This window comes from Oncorhynchus keta, chromosome 18 (genome assembly GCF_023373465.1).
Source record: "Oncorhynchus keta strain PuntledgeMale-10-30-2019 chromosome 18, Oket_V2, whole genome shotgun sequence".
NCBI lineage: Eukaryota > Metazoa > Chordata > Actinopteri > Salmoniformes > Salmonidae > Oncorhynchus > Oncorhynchus keta.
In genome coordinates, this window is record NC_068438.1 from 7892583 (window position 1) to 7907879 (window position 15297).

The 15297-nt window shown below is 42.2% G+C and overlaps 1 long non-coding RNA gene across 1 annotated transcript; it reads right to left on the bottom strand.

Annotated features, from left to right (window-relative positions):
* Window positions 1-403: 403 nt before the first annotated feature.
* Window positions 404-15297, bottom strand: LOC118397162 (uncharacterized). Its single transcript, XR_004828360.2, has 4 exons — window positions 15170-15297; window positions 2104-2184; window positions 1680-1732; window positions 404-950 (listed from the first exon to the last, which is right to left on the bottom strand). It is a non-coding gene; the product is annotated as an uncharacterized LOC118397162 (long non-coding RNA).

Sequence of the window (15297 nt, forward strand, 5' to 3'; positions counted from 1 at the left end):
ATTGTGTTATGAAAATGTTCTCTATCAATTTTGAAGATGAAGAGGTGTGTCTTACTGTTAATAGCAAATGGAAAAAACAAGGCTTCATTTGTCACAAAAGAATTGTGATGACTACAGTAAAACTCTGTCACACTGACCCTTGTTCCACCAATCAGCTTTGTGGCAACATGATTTGTGGTGCACTCATTTTTTTTTTGCTATGGTAGAACTTAAAAGGGTTCTTCGGCTGTTGCCATAGGAAAACCCTTTGAAGAACACTTTTTGTTTCCCGGTGTAACCTTTTTGGGTTCTATGTAGAACCCTTTCCACATAGGAACCAAAGTGTACCATTGCTTAAGCTACCATGCAGCAGAGCCAAGTTGTATATTGCCAATTAACGGTCTGGGATGCTGTTAGATTTCCTCAGATTTGTCCAGTTTTCTGTTTTTTATTATGAAAGGTTATCTCTCAAATTTTACAGTGTTATTGGGAAAAACTACTACATTTGCCACCAAAGAATTGTGATGACTACAGTAAACCACACCAGGCAAATATTTGCAGTTCGGTTGACCACAAGGGCTATTTTTTCCCTTTAAGAGCTTAAAAAGGCCCAATATTGGCTCTGTTCCAATAGCACATTCGTGTTGTTCTCACTCTTCACGTGTGGGAACGGGATAAACCTGTATCCTCATCAAAAACAAGATGCACTTTCTTCTGCTGTACAACACGTGGCACTTTTGAGAAGCGGTAAACCAAGTCCTCAGAATGTGCAGAAATAGCTGTGAGTATGGAGAAGAATGAGTGTTTGTCTCAGAGCTAGCGGGTGGGTAAATTGGTGAGTGTGGAAGTAAGTGGGTCCTCTAAGTCTGAGTCATTGTGGCCTGTGACGAAGCCTCAATGTTCATTCCACCTCATGTGACTCTGTTTCACTGTGGTTTTGGCACAGCGTTCGGGACTTCAGATGGATTCATCTGTGAGGGAACAAAAGAAGACAAATGGATTGTGTTAATGTTCGAGACAACATCACAGACAATCAAAACAAGAGAATAAATGCTTAGATGATCGCACGCTTTGTGTGTGTTGTTCCTTCAAAATAACTTCCTTATGTCTCAAATTCCCTAGGTGTTTGTGTTAAAGGCAGAAAAAAAACAACATTGCACATTTGACAAAGAAGCACTGTTGAAAGGCAGAATAAGCAATATGGTTACGACAAAGCCAAGGAATGTCGGACAACCTGATTTACAGCAGTGATTCAGTAGATAGTAACAAAAAGTAGTTATAGCGGCGATATTAAGATTTGTCACAAACACATGCAAGCTTTGGGTTCTTCCATCCAGGCTTAACTAAAATATACATATATAGAAATATATTATGGTGTCACATGACCTATTAGAAGAAAAAAATAGAGCATTTTACAAAATAGACAATATGGACACAAAATAAAAAGCAAGCCTACAGGCTGAAAAGTTCACTAGAATTATGTAATTAATGGAAGAGATGTAAAGAGTTTCACATTTACCTGTTCAAATCAAACATTACAGTCACACCCATCAATGCCAAAACACTGGTAGACTGAGTCAACATTAGCAGTGGTATGTTTCTGGATGTTTTTGCCAATAAAGCTTCTAATGTACATCCAGTGACAACAAAGTGTAGAACTTGTGAAGAAACAGTTGTCAGGTTGAAAAGAGATCACCCACCCCCTTGATTTCATCATACGTTCAACTGCCAGTCATTTGTAGGCTTTGGGAACCTAAGAATCACAAAAAGATTTCTGGTTAATTAGTGTGTGTTCTTACAAGCAAGTGTGTTAATCTCTCTTCCTTGGAATTGTTGTCAGAGTTCTTAGAAACCTGGGGATGTACTCTTAGCCACACTGGCTGACTGGGGCGGCAGGGTAGCCTAGTGGTTAGAGCGTTGGACTAGTAACCGAAAGGTTGCAAGTTCAAATCCCCAAGCTGACAAGGTACAAATCTGTCGTTCTGCCCCTGAACAGGCAGTTAACCCATTGTTCCTAGGCCATCATTGAAAATAAGAATTTGTTCCTAACTGACTTGCCTAGTAAAATAAAGGTAAAATTAAAAATAAATACTCTGGGCAGCTTGGATTGAAAAGAAAACCCACCAATCGAGCAGTAGATCTTTCCTCCCATAGACCTCACGTCCACAGGGCAGGAATGCAACTCTCATCTTCCTCCTCACTGATCTAGGAAGACAGATGTTTTGCTTTAGTTCTAGGCTCTTCATAGTTCTTCATGATAAGTGCTGAGGATAGCGTGGGTGGGGCGCAGAATAGCATGGTTTGAACGGTACCTCCCTCCCTGGTGACATTTTCAACATATGGCCTGAGGTTTCAGCCGGAGGAATGAACTGTGATATGGTCTCTGGGGAATGGGAAACTTTCAGGGTTTTTGACAGAGTTTCAGTGCCGTGGTAGATGGACGGAATCTAAATCCATACCCCCAGAGTATGTACTTTGGCTAAATAGTGTAAACGCGTAATTATGCACATTCTTATATTATAAAAAACAATACTGATTAAAAAGGATGTGGGTGGTGTCAATATGTTGGCACATGGCTTCTGAAAGCAAATTTATTTTGCCAACGTAAATCCAAAGACTTGCGTCAGCATTAAATGTTCTCTATCATTTCAATTATCCGGTCCACCTTTTATAGATCCTAATGGAAAATGTAATAATGTATGAGGAGCATTCCATACTTTATGGCGAGCATCACGTTACAGTTTCATCTCATTGGTCATTAGGCGTTGACAGGTGTTTTGTTTGTTTTGAGGTTTTGCTGATTGAGGAACTAGTAATGAAGCGTGTTATGACTTGGTCTCTAGTAACAACAAGTGTACACCCTTCTCACCGTATCACCAAGACAACTCAAACAGACAATATGCTGAATTTAGAAATGCAATAGAAACCAGGAACCTTCTACTCTGTGTGGCCGCTTTCAAATACGGAAAATGTGTAAGACAAAATGTATAAATACACATTTAAAATACAAGTAACGTACGCAAAGTTGGTAACCACACAATTTGTACAGCAGATGATTTAGTTGAACAGACTTAACTTAGGTTTGACTAAACTTCATGATTGCCCCTTTGTTAAAATCGGCTAAGAATTTAATAATAAACACTTGTATTTCATTTCCATACCTCTAATCACTAATGGCATAAATTGCAGAAAAGTAAGACTGAATTGTTACCTCCATTACTACCACACATCAGCACAAGCCAAAATATTTGGCCCACCACCACACCCTCCATAGGCCTAGTCCTAAGCCTTTTGCTCACTATCATACACCTCCAGTAGGCCAAAGCCCAAGCCTTTAGCCCACTACCATACCCCTCCATGCGGTAGGCCCATGCCTAGGGTCTTGATCCGCCTCCTCTCCCAGCATCTGCCGATTGTTTGACAGGGCCCTCTTCGCGACGTCTCCTAGCATCTCCAGTTGCTCTAGCTCGCCCTGTGACTAACACCTCTCAGCTATATTTCACTAACAAATGAGAAGACCTTCCAGATGACGGGCAGAGAAGAAGAACCAAGGACGGAAACAAAAAACATATGGGAAAGCCTGGACTGCATTTCATACAGAAAAGGATACTCCAAGAAAAATCGGAACATTCCCCAGACCCCTTCCTCCATTTAAGAGGGACTTGAACCTCTCATAAAAGCTCTCTCAGTATGAATGGCTTGATGATCTTAACAAAAAGTGATACAGTATTGTTATGCATTTGACTGACGAGTGAAGGTACATAACTATACCTAACATACACATCAATTTAATTAGTCTTGTATGTGTGACATTATTATCTTAGGAAATAAAAGCCATTATTACACTATTGCTAATACTGTACGTAACACTAACACTACTGTGTACATTATACAACATTTGGGTTTTTTTGCACTCTGAGCCAACAGATGTAGGCTTACAAAATAGGGTTTTACTGTCATAACATTAAGAGGTCAATAGGTTGTTAAAAAAAATCCTGAAGTGAGTGAGTGAGTGAGTGAGTGAGTGAGTGAGTGAGTGAGTGAGTGAGTGAGTGAGTGAGTGAGTGAGTGAGTGAGTGAGTGAGTGAAAAAAGCTAAACATTTGTTCGTATGCAGGTTATTATCAACCTCAAAACTAGAAGGAACTCTGGGTTAAACACAAGCATCAGTCAAAGCTATGTTGTTCTGAAGACATTAAATCAACCTGTTTAAAATGGTGTACCAAATCGGTATGACTGAAGTGGGATAAGGAGAAGGGCAGAGGGGGGAATTCTCTGGCAGTGAGGGAGTCAAACCTCTCTTTCAGCTGGAGTCCGTATGACACCAGCCCAAAGGCAGCCATCTTGCAGCATTGTGGGCATTCCTGTGATTTAAAGCAGCAGGGTGAGTCACTGTGTTCGATGCAAACACGGCCTCTGATTCACACCCCGGTGACTAAGACCCCAAACGGACCCCACTGAGAGACGAGGAGTGAGGAAAGGAGAAGCCTCTATCTGTCTGCCATCTCCTCTGCCCGCCAAAACACAGGAAACCTGATAAGGGGACAAAATGCAATGCATTTATTTCCAAAGCTAATTGTCCATTGCCCAACAAATGATTTTTGGTTGACCTCAAAGTATGCCATGAGTCACTTCCCTAGTTGGCCCAAGTCTTCAGTCTACAACTGTTTCTAGTGACATTTCATTGCTAAGATTGTTTAGTAGGACTATAACCTTTCTCTCAATAATTCTTAATGAGTTTGTACCAGACCAGTATAAAGCCGTGAAGATGTGTCAGAAAACATTTCTAACCTAAATTAGCCAACTCGGCACACATACCAATTTCAATGCATCATGATTTGAATTATCAGATCTTTTCACTTTTCTTACAGCTCATTAAAATGTACAAAATTGCCAAACAACAAGACACATCCTTTTTCTCTCTTTCTCTATCTGCACACTGTCTGACTTCCTGCCTGCTACCAACAGAAACAGGTTGCACCTGCTATGTGACATCATAAAATATCTTTCCTCCATCATATTATTACATGGTCTCTCCTATCGTTGTTATGCGGATGACACTCAAATACTTTTCTCCTTTCCCACTTCTGACACCCAGGTCGCGACACACATCTCTGCATGTGTGGCAAATATCTCTGCTTGAATGTTGGCCCACCACCTCAAGCTCAACAAGACAGAGCTGCTCTTCCTCCCGGGGAAGGCCAGTCAGCTCTAAGACCTCGCCATCATGGTTGTCAACCTTCCCAGTGTGCAAAGAACCTTGGCATGACCCTGGACAACACCCTGTCATTCTCTGAAAACATCAAAACAGTGACTCGACCCTACCTCACACAGGAAGCGACACAGGTCCTAATCCAGGCACTTGTCATCTCCAGTCTGGACTACTGCAATTTGCTGTTGGCTGGCCTCCCTGCTTATGCCATCAAGCCCCTTCAGCTTATTCAGAATGCTGCATCCCGCCTGTTGTTCCACGTTCCCAAGTTCTTCCATGTCACCCCATCCCTCAGCACACTCCACTGGCTTCCAGCCGAAACTCGCATCCACAACTTGCCTACGGGGCAGCAAGAGGAATTGCCAATCCCTACCTTCAGGCTATGCTCAAACCCAACACCCCAACCCGAGAACTCCGTTCTGCCACCTCTGGTCTCTTGGCCCACCAACTTCCCCCTGAAGCTAAGACAGTCCCTGCCCATCTTCCGAAAACATGTGAAACCCAACCTCTTCGATGAGAATCTTAATTCCACAGCCCCCCAAAAAAACAACATTTTGTGAACTAACACTCGCACTTTACCTTTTCCCTTTACTAACTTTGACTTTGCTGATAGCTACTTTGAGGAAAAATGTACTTACTATGACTGTGATGTGTGGTTGTCCCACCTAGCTATTTTAAGATGAAAGGCCCTAACTGTAAGTCGCTCTGGATAAGAGTGATGGCTAAATTATGGTTCTTGCGCAATGGACGACACACCTCAATATCCCTTCTAGATGTTTTCATACTCCTGTTTCAACAACTGATACAAAGACATAAAACTTCACACACATGGTTAGATAATCATTCTTAAATCGAATGTCAAGTAAGGTTTTCATCAAAAGATGACACATTGCTCATCTAATAAAAATAAATACACTTCATTAAGTTGTCACTTGAAAACGCAATTCCTTTGTATGTCAGATGGTACAATGCTATATGGTGTTAAGGGAAAGTTGAAAAAGTCCATGACCCACACACTTCAACCTGGGCAGTTTGAAGCTCACCTTAGAAAGATATGACCTACATATCAAGACAAAGAAAGTTTTAGATTTTGTGACAATTCAGAAAATATCCATAGGTGGAAGATAATTTACACCACATCAAAAGGGCCAAACAGACATTTTCCATTCCCCTTTCTTTTTTTCAATTTAAAGTTTTATTAAGTTTTCTTGTTTTTCAATCAACCAACAAAACACATTCCACATTCACAGATGTGACAGGCTTTAAAAAAATAATAATAATAATAAATAATACAAAAAATGTTTTAAAAATCAGAGCTCCTAAATTCTAGTACTGTTGTTTGCCATCCAAAACAACAGAGATTGGCCTGTGAAAACTGAGGGATTAATTATGCAGATATCACCCATTTACACAACTGCAGCCTGCGTCACAGCATTACTCTGATACTCTTTGGCTTCTTGCTTATTACCTTTCCTGACCCTGATAACTCCCTTTTTAAATCCTCACAAACTTTAAGAGGAGCTCAAAACTAAATCCTCCCGAGCGTTCAGATGTATTTCTTCCTTGTGTGCCATGACATGAACTTCTCTGATAAGGTAGAACTGACTCAAGTGTCCATGAATCCACCCTTGTCCTAGATGGAGGTGATCATATGTCCCTTTTCCGTCCCCCTCTAGCCTTCCATTCGGATGGCTTGGCAAGGTTCGGGATACAGGAGGCCGGAGTGTTGGTTCTGTTCAGGAGATTTCACTCTCACATAACCACGTCAAACCCAAGCACGGCCAAAATAATCGGGCTGACTGTGGAGGTTTGCCTCCTTAAGACGGATTTCGTCAGAAATAATCCCAGGGTCTAAGGTCTCACGCACGTGGCCCGGGATGTTTGATGTGTGGATTATTGCTCAGATTAAGCCTCCCCTTTAAAAAAAGAGGCACATTCAGTGAGAGGTTTGATGTAGTGATAAAAAGACACCAGTGACCTGCTTTGATGTGTAGGCCCCTGAATCTGAAAATACACCAGGCCTGACACTCCCCACAGTGACTGTATGTGCATGCCCCAACCAGAAGCCGTGGATTACAGGCAACATCTGCACTGAGCTAAAGGGTAGAGCAGCCGCTTTCAAGGAGCGGGACTCTAACCCGGATGCTTATAAGAAATCCTGCAATGCCCTCCGATGAACCATCAAACAGGCAAAGCTTCAATACAGGACTAAGATTCAAACCTACTACACGGACTACAACGGGAAGCACAGCTGCGAGCTGCCCAGTGAGACGAGCCTACCAGACGAGCTAAATGACTTCTATGCACGCTTTGAGGCAAGCAACACTGAAGCGTGCATCAGAGCACCACCTGTTCTAGACGACTGTGTGATCACCCTCTCCATAGCCGATGTGAATAAGACCTTTAAACAGGTCAACATTCACAAGGCCGCAGGGCCAGCGGAATAACCAGGATGTGTACTCCGAGCATGCGCTGACCAACTGGCAAGTGTCTTCATCTGTCTGTAATACCAACATGTTTCAAGCAGACCACCATAGTCCCTATGCCCAGGAACACCAAGGTAACCTGCCTAAATTACTACCAACCCGTAGCACTCACATCGGTAGCCATGAAGTGCTGTGAAAGGCTGGTCATGACTCACATCAACACTATTATCCCAGAAACCCTAGACCCACTCCAATTTGCATACCGCCCCAATAGAGCCACTGATGACGCAATCTCTATTGCACTCCACACTGCCCTTTCCCACCTGGACAAAAGGTGGGAATTCTATTTATTGACTACAGCTCAGCGTTTAACAGCATAGTGCCCTCAAAACTCAATGGGACTAAACACCTCCCTCTGCAACTGTATCCTGGACTTCCTGACGGGCTTCTCCCCACGTGCTGATCCTCAACACAGGGGCCCCTCAGGGGTGCGTGCTCAGTCCCCTCATTACTCCCTGTTAACCCATGACTGCATGGTCAAGCACAACTCCATCACCATCATTAAGTTTGCAGACGGCATAACAGTGATAGGCATGATCACCGACAATGATGAGACAAAGACAGTCGTAAAGGGCACAAAAATGTCTATTCCCCCTCGAGAGACTGAAAATATTTGGCGCATGTGACAAATACAATATTATATAATTTTATTTGACATAAACCCACAGCTATGCCCTTTGAGGGCAGAGTGCATTTCACAGAGCAATATATGAGCAATATATGCACTTCACAATCATGGATAAACAGTCACATCCATGGGCATGGGGAGTAGGAGTCACTGGTAGATGGATAAGAGGAGTGGACTGGAACCAGGTTTCGATGAAGGGAAATGTTTATGCACGGAATTGGATCGGGTTAGGTTCTAAATTAACCTGCTCTTAAATCAGGGTATTGCAATTGAGGGACAATGTCAGCTGAATGTAAATGTTTCAGTTATAATAAGTTACTGTCAGATTTTAGTTTCTCTATCAGTACATAACAGTGGCGGTCAGTGCCGTTTAAGATGAGGAAGGACAATGTTTTTTAATGAGCATGGCCTTATTTCCATTACAGCATAATGGATGACTGTCATTCATATTCCATTCACCCAGCTCAATGTAACATCAATAGGTTTAGGCTACTACATGATACTCAAATGTTCCCTATACCCATCATGAGGTTGTTACAACAGGTTGAGAGAAATATTTGAGTAATCCAAACAGTGACACATTCAATAACACCTTGCACACTCTTGCCTGCATCTAGCTGATATAGGGTGTGATCATTAGTTCAACAGTTGCAAACAAGAGTTTTTATTGGACAAATTCAAGTATGTTTATCCCAGGTTCATTCTCTGTTTTCGATACATTTTTCAACAAATTCGGCAAATTGAATAGACCCCAGATCAACGCAAACACGGTTCACTTTCATAGCAATCACATACAAACACCGTGATCATTTTGCTGTATAATTCCTTCTCGCAATCTACGCGCTCTGAAGTGGTGGAAAAAGTACCCAATTATCATACTTGAGTAAAAGTAAAGATATATAGAGTAAAAGTAAAGATATATAGAGTATATAGCTATCTTTCTCTCACTTCTCCTTCATTGTCTTATGAATGAATTTCTTCAAAACTGTTCAACTATTGTCCTTCTCTCACTTTGAGTCAACTACTCACCATATTTGTTGCACTCCAGTGCAAGCTAGCAGTAGCTTATGCTTTCAGTAGTAGATTCTTTGTCTGATCTTTTGATTGGAATGACAACATGTCAGTTTATACTGCAAGACCTCTGATTGGAGGATGCCCTCTGGAAGTTATTACCGTGTGTCTATGGAAGGGGATGAGAACCCTGAGCCTCCTAGGTTTTGTATTGAAGTCAACGTACCCAGAGGAGGACGGAAACTAGCTGTCCTCCGGCTACACCATGGAGCTACCCCAGAGATTGCTGTTGAGGCTACAGTACATGACCTTCATTGCAAAACAGTGTGTTTCAGTCAATTATATCGTTTTATCAAAATAGTATAAAAAAAAAATCTTCTGAAATTCACTAAGGAGAATGGTCCTCCCCTTCCTCCTCTGGGGTGCCTCCACTGGTATATACAGAATATAGGCCTTGACAAGCAAAACATGAACATGATCCAGCGTTTATGACATCTACACAACAAACAGTAACCTCCTTCACACCTCTTCAATGTGTTCACCCACTTCACAAGGTTCCCTTTAAACGCCTGAGGGACTGTGTATGTGCGTGTGTGTGTGTGTGGACGTGTGTAAGTATTCGTGTCTATGTGCACACATTTGCTGTTATTGCTTAGCCTTTCACTTCTTTCTGCTGTGAGTGTCAATAGTGCCATGGTGGCAAATACAGAGCATACGTGAGAGCACCGGCAGCAGGGAGAATCTTCCTTCAGGAGACAGAGGAACTACACAGACTTTTAATAGGGGGAACACACATACGCACCTAGGACCTAGGAGACATACAAGACGGCGTGTGAGATATCGGAAAGGTGTTGCACTGTACCTTTGGCCTACTTTAATGTGAGAGAACATTCATAGGGAGACGCCACCTGACAAAGAGGCTTCAGATCTGATTGGTGAAAGTGATACACCAATGACGTGTGGCGTTTTCAAATCCACTGTGCTTCAATTTGAATATCTAAAATATTCCCCGCTTTAAACGTGACGACTGCATACATGACCTTTCCATAAAAGTATGGGGAAGTTATGTTATGGGAAAACACAGCTCAACGTGTCGACACAACCTTTGGTATTTACTACTGCTGTTCTGATTAATGCTATTATGATCATTTATGATATTTCCACATTTTTCCCATCAGACATGGCTGATGAATGGCCTGAGTCAGGCACCAGAGTGTCGGACATTATTCAACATGATATACAGAGAAGAACCAGCAGCACAAATCCCAGAAACGCTCTCCTCACATATCAAACTTTAACCTGCACATTTTGCCTCCCCTACCATACATGGAAATACTTCTTTATTTTAAAAGAGCAGACTCTTGATTGTGAGTGAGTGAGTGAGTGAGTGAGTGAGTGAGTGAGTGAGTGAGTGAGTGAGTGAGTGAGTGAGTGAGTGAGTGAGTGAGTGAGTGAGTGAGTGAGTGAGTGAGTGAGTGAGTGAGTGAGTGAGTGAGTGAGTGAGCGAGCGAGCGAGCGAGTGAAGTAGGGCCTGTTATCAGTGGAATGGGGAATGTTGACAGGCTGGATTGTGCTGAGATAGCGCCTGCACATCAGGCCTGGTGTGACGCATGGCAGACACGCCCACTCCCTCCCTCCATCCATCTCTATCCCCCTCTCCTTCGAACTATCTCTTGCCCTTTTCTTTACTTTCCTCCCCTTCCAGTATGACAAAATGTTTCTTTACCTCTCATAAAATAATGCTATCCTCTCATAGCAATGGCGGTTAATTGACAGATCAAAGGTTTTGGGAACACACTCCGTTCTCCCTTTATTTTATTTCCCATCTCAATTGAGTTCACTTGCCTGTGTTTCCCTATACATGATTTACAAGCACTGCTGGTGTTATGAAACATTTAGGGGAAGCTGCCTCCCTTGGATTCCCAATAGCACTCATCTGCTTTCCTTTTTCTCCACTAGACCAGAGAAAGAACAAAAAATCTGGTGTTGCGCAACCACTGTGAGAGCATTCAGAACGTTTGGTTTCATTTTCCTTCTTCTGCTTCCCGTCTCTCCCACCCCTCAACCTCCTGCTAGGCAGCGCTGGCCCCACTTCCTTGAGAGGAGGAAAAAATGTAGAAATATGATAAAGAGGGCAAAGTGGATTGGGAAGAAAGAAAAGTGAGAAAGCATATTACAACTTCAGATTCTCATATTACTGAAGAACCAGGGAGAGACTCGCAGAAGGTTTGAAAAGAGAGAGACAATGAGAGAGAGAATTAGAAAGGGAGGGGGGGGGGATACAGCGACTGGAAGGGGTGTTGACATGGAGCTAAATTACAGAGGGGAGTTCAAATAAGCACGGCCCATAGGGATTAGTATATGCTATATGTGCTAATACATAGAGTCTTCATAACTTCAAGCCTGCCAAAGAACCACATGAAAACCAATCCAACACTGAAACTCCATTGATATTACTGAAACTGAACAAAACTGGTCATGAAACCTAATCTTGAGGAAATGTACTATTTTCATAGGTGTGACCAAGGATGACAGAGGTATTACTATTTTTTGCATAAAACACCTCAAAAAGGGGTGTAAGGCTGAGTCATAATCTGTGGTCAAATACCCATACTAACATACTGTATACTACATACTTAATGAGTATATACTACATACTATTCTATATACTGTTTGTTCGTTTAAGTATACTGTAAAGCGTCCTAGCGCTTCGCCTGTCTACCGGAAATTGATGCTGTTGCTATGCAACCTCTTGCTAGCAAGTTAGCATAACAAATGACTAGCTAGACGTTTTCCGACTTGGCGTGTGTTCTGAAATTCAATCTGGAATGCCAGAGGGCGCTCAGAGTGCGCTCGGGGCATTTGTAAATTCAGAGCATTGTCAGATTGTCTGTTTGTAAATTCAGAGCATTTCGCTTTTGGAGCGTTCAGAGCGCACACTGAACGCTCTGGCTGAGGAATAGGGTTGATTCGATCGGTCTGATCTTACACTGGCAGTCAAGCACCCAAGCTAACTGGCTAATGTTGGCTAGCTTGCTAGCTACTTCCAGATACAAATGAGAAAACGCCTAACTGACCATTTTACTTGCCCTAGAAGAGCTGGTTAGGCAGGTTTCATGTTATCCAGAGCATTGGTGACTGTAACAGTGCTGCTGGCAACAATTTAATTACGCTTTTTGCCAAGGTTTTCTGACACCGGCCATCTCTGAAATTGTAGTATGGCCAGAGTGAATTTACAAAAACACCATAATGTTAATTGAGAACGCACAACGACTACACCACTTAGCTAAGCTAAAAAAATATGGGAATAATCAAGTAAATAAACATTGGTTAGTTAGTTATATAGCATATAGTTAATATATTGACAAGTTTGATGTATTATTAGCCAACTAACTTTAGGTAGCTAACATAACGATAACGTTGCATACTGCTGTAATGATATGCTATGTGGTGCGTAAGAATAGCATAGCTAACAAATTGTCAGCCAACATAACATGTAAAGGTTGCCTATTTGAAAAGTCATTACTTTATTACATTGCTCAACATTTTCTTAACATTTTTCCCAATTAGTTAAAGCAATGAATTGGATGAAGCTCTCGTTGGACCTCGGCTACATATTTCCCATAATTTTCTTCAAATCTGAAAACGATGTGAAGCCACTCCCATTTTCAGAAGAATTGCATTATGTGCCCTAAAAGTACGGAAATAGTGTCAACATCCGGGAACTTATCGCATACTATAACTATATCCATACTATGACCAATAAGCATACTTTAGACTCAATTTACGTCACAAATAGTACAGTGAGTGCGGTTAGTATGAGTAATTCGAACACAGCTATAGTCTGACCGAACCATGAATACAGCTATAAGTGAAACATGGAAGAACTCAGAAAAGGGAGTGTGTGTGCTTGGCCATAGCCCAATGAGCTCTCACAGAGGTTAGGTTTGAAAGCCTATTGCATGTTATGAATAGATACACTTAAAAATACACAACTTTGCAGAACATAACTATTTCACACGGATGAGAAAAAAAAACATTGCACCATAGGAACTGTCTCCTGGCAGTGTCTGACCCCTTTGTCACAAGGCATCCCCACTCTGGACACAGCTACATGGGTCACTGACAATAATGTTCCCTACTTTATACTGAGTGAGAGAGAGCATGAGAGAGAGAGGGACAGAGAGAGACTATGAGAGCGGTGCTGCTGCAGAGTGAGTGGGACTTCCCGACCTATCTCAGGACTGGCAGATTCTGCACTCAGCTTTGACTGCCATACCACACTTGCCTGTGAGGGGATGGCTCAATCATTCCCACGGCGCCTGGCCATTAGGACCTAGGATCATCCAAGTTATTAAAAAGAACAGACTAGCACTGCCATTAGTTACACCTATAATGAGACAAGAATTGAAATAATGATCAAAATAGCCACTTCACAAGACAGTGCTGAACTTATTATTGGAATCATAGAGGCCTTTCTTGTATTTTTTAAATTTAATTATCCCTCCCACAAATGGTCAAATCTGAGATGATGTCACCATCCACCATTTGTGAATATTATCATAGAATGACACTGCCTTCCATGTGCGATGCCACACGTGTGGTCAAAATGTGGCTACATGTCGTGTGATCACGTCACACCTGTAAAGCAGTGATATTTGTATAGACTGTATTGAGAAGGGCAGTGCCACACTGACATGTCAAGCCTCAAATATCTGTAATTCAACATGCTGGATTCTTCAAAGACTATCTAGTTTTCCACGCAATCTTGAACCTTGAGTGAACCTGAATTGTGGTACAATTCCTGGGACAATATTCCACAGCATTCTTTCCCCCGACAGGCTAATGATCCCATTTCAGACCTCTGGTCAGTGTGAAAATAGTGCGTCAGAAATTTGACCGCGATGGACAATAAAGGACAGCATCATTGGCACTGCGGGGTGTTGTCACTGCGAGGTGTTGTCACTGCACGCTGGGCCACTATATTCAGTGACAGGTGCATAGAAAAGTTAAGGAATACGGTTTTATGCTTGGATTGACAAACAAGCATCCACATATTAACTGGCACAAAGCAAGTGGGTTATGTGCTTCGGTTTTGATATTCATTGATAGCCCATTTTTTCTATAACAGGGAGACAGGGCACAGTAGCCTATGTGTATTGACATCCATTCAGGTTTTCCAGGTGCGGTAGACAGTGCTGTGTTCAAGAGGGGTTGCGTAAATAGAAGGGAGGTAGCATCAACTCACAGAGCCAGTATGTGAAAGACGAGGGGTGGTATTCCATATATAAGGCCATGTTTGTTCCTCAGGGAATATTTCACACTGCCAAAATGTGTTTCGAAGGGAAGTGTAAAAACTGCACCTCCATAGCGAAAACAGAGTGGCACAAATGCAATCCCTCTGAGGACCGCTAGAGTAAGCTACTGCTTTGACTCGCTGAGGTAATTCTAGGAAACAGACATACCTGGAAAACATCATGTACCAAAGTATTACCCAATTTCAGGGTTTTTTTTTCTCCCAAAAGCAAATCTTTTAAAAAGCATTTCAAACTGAACTTTTGAACTCAGGGAGATTAACCTCACGGACAAGTTACCCAGTGAGTTTGTCAGAACAAATCCAATAGGCTAAGGGAAAACATACAAAGGCAATAGAGGAAAACGGTTATCATACAAACATTATAGTCAATGCAGAGCAATACGTAGCTACGGTACAGAACATAGGCCTACTATACAAGCACAAGTCCTCATATACACCTATTTCACAAAGACACACTGATTTCAAACAAAGGAATAGAACACGGAAACACCTCTTGACAAAATAAGAGCCACTGTGTTTCTAAGGGGGGAGACTCACTGTTAGTAATGTAATGCGAGCAGGAAAGGAAGGTACTTTCCCTTGTAAAAAGGTCTGTAAATATGGGCTTGTGACCAACTGCAGCAGCCGAGTCAGTCGATGCCCTCTGTCCTCCTCCTGTAAGGTCA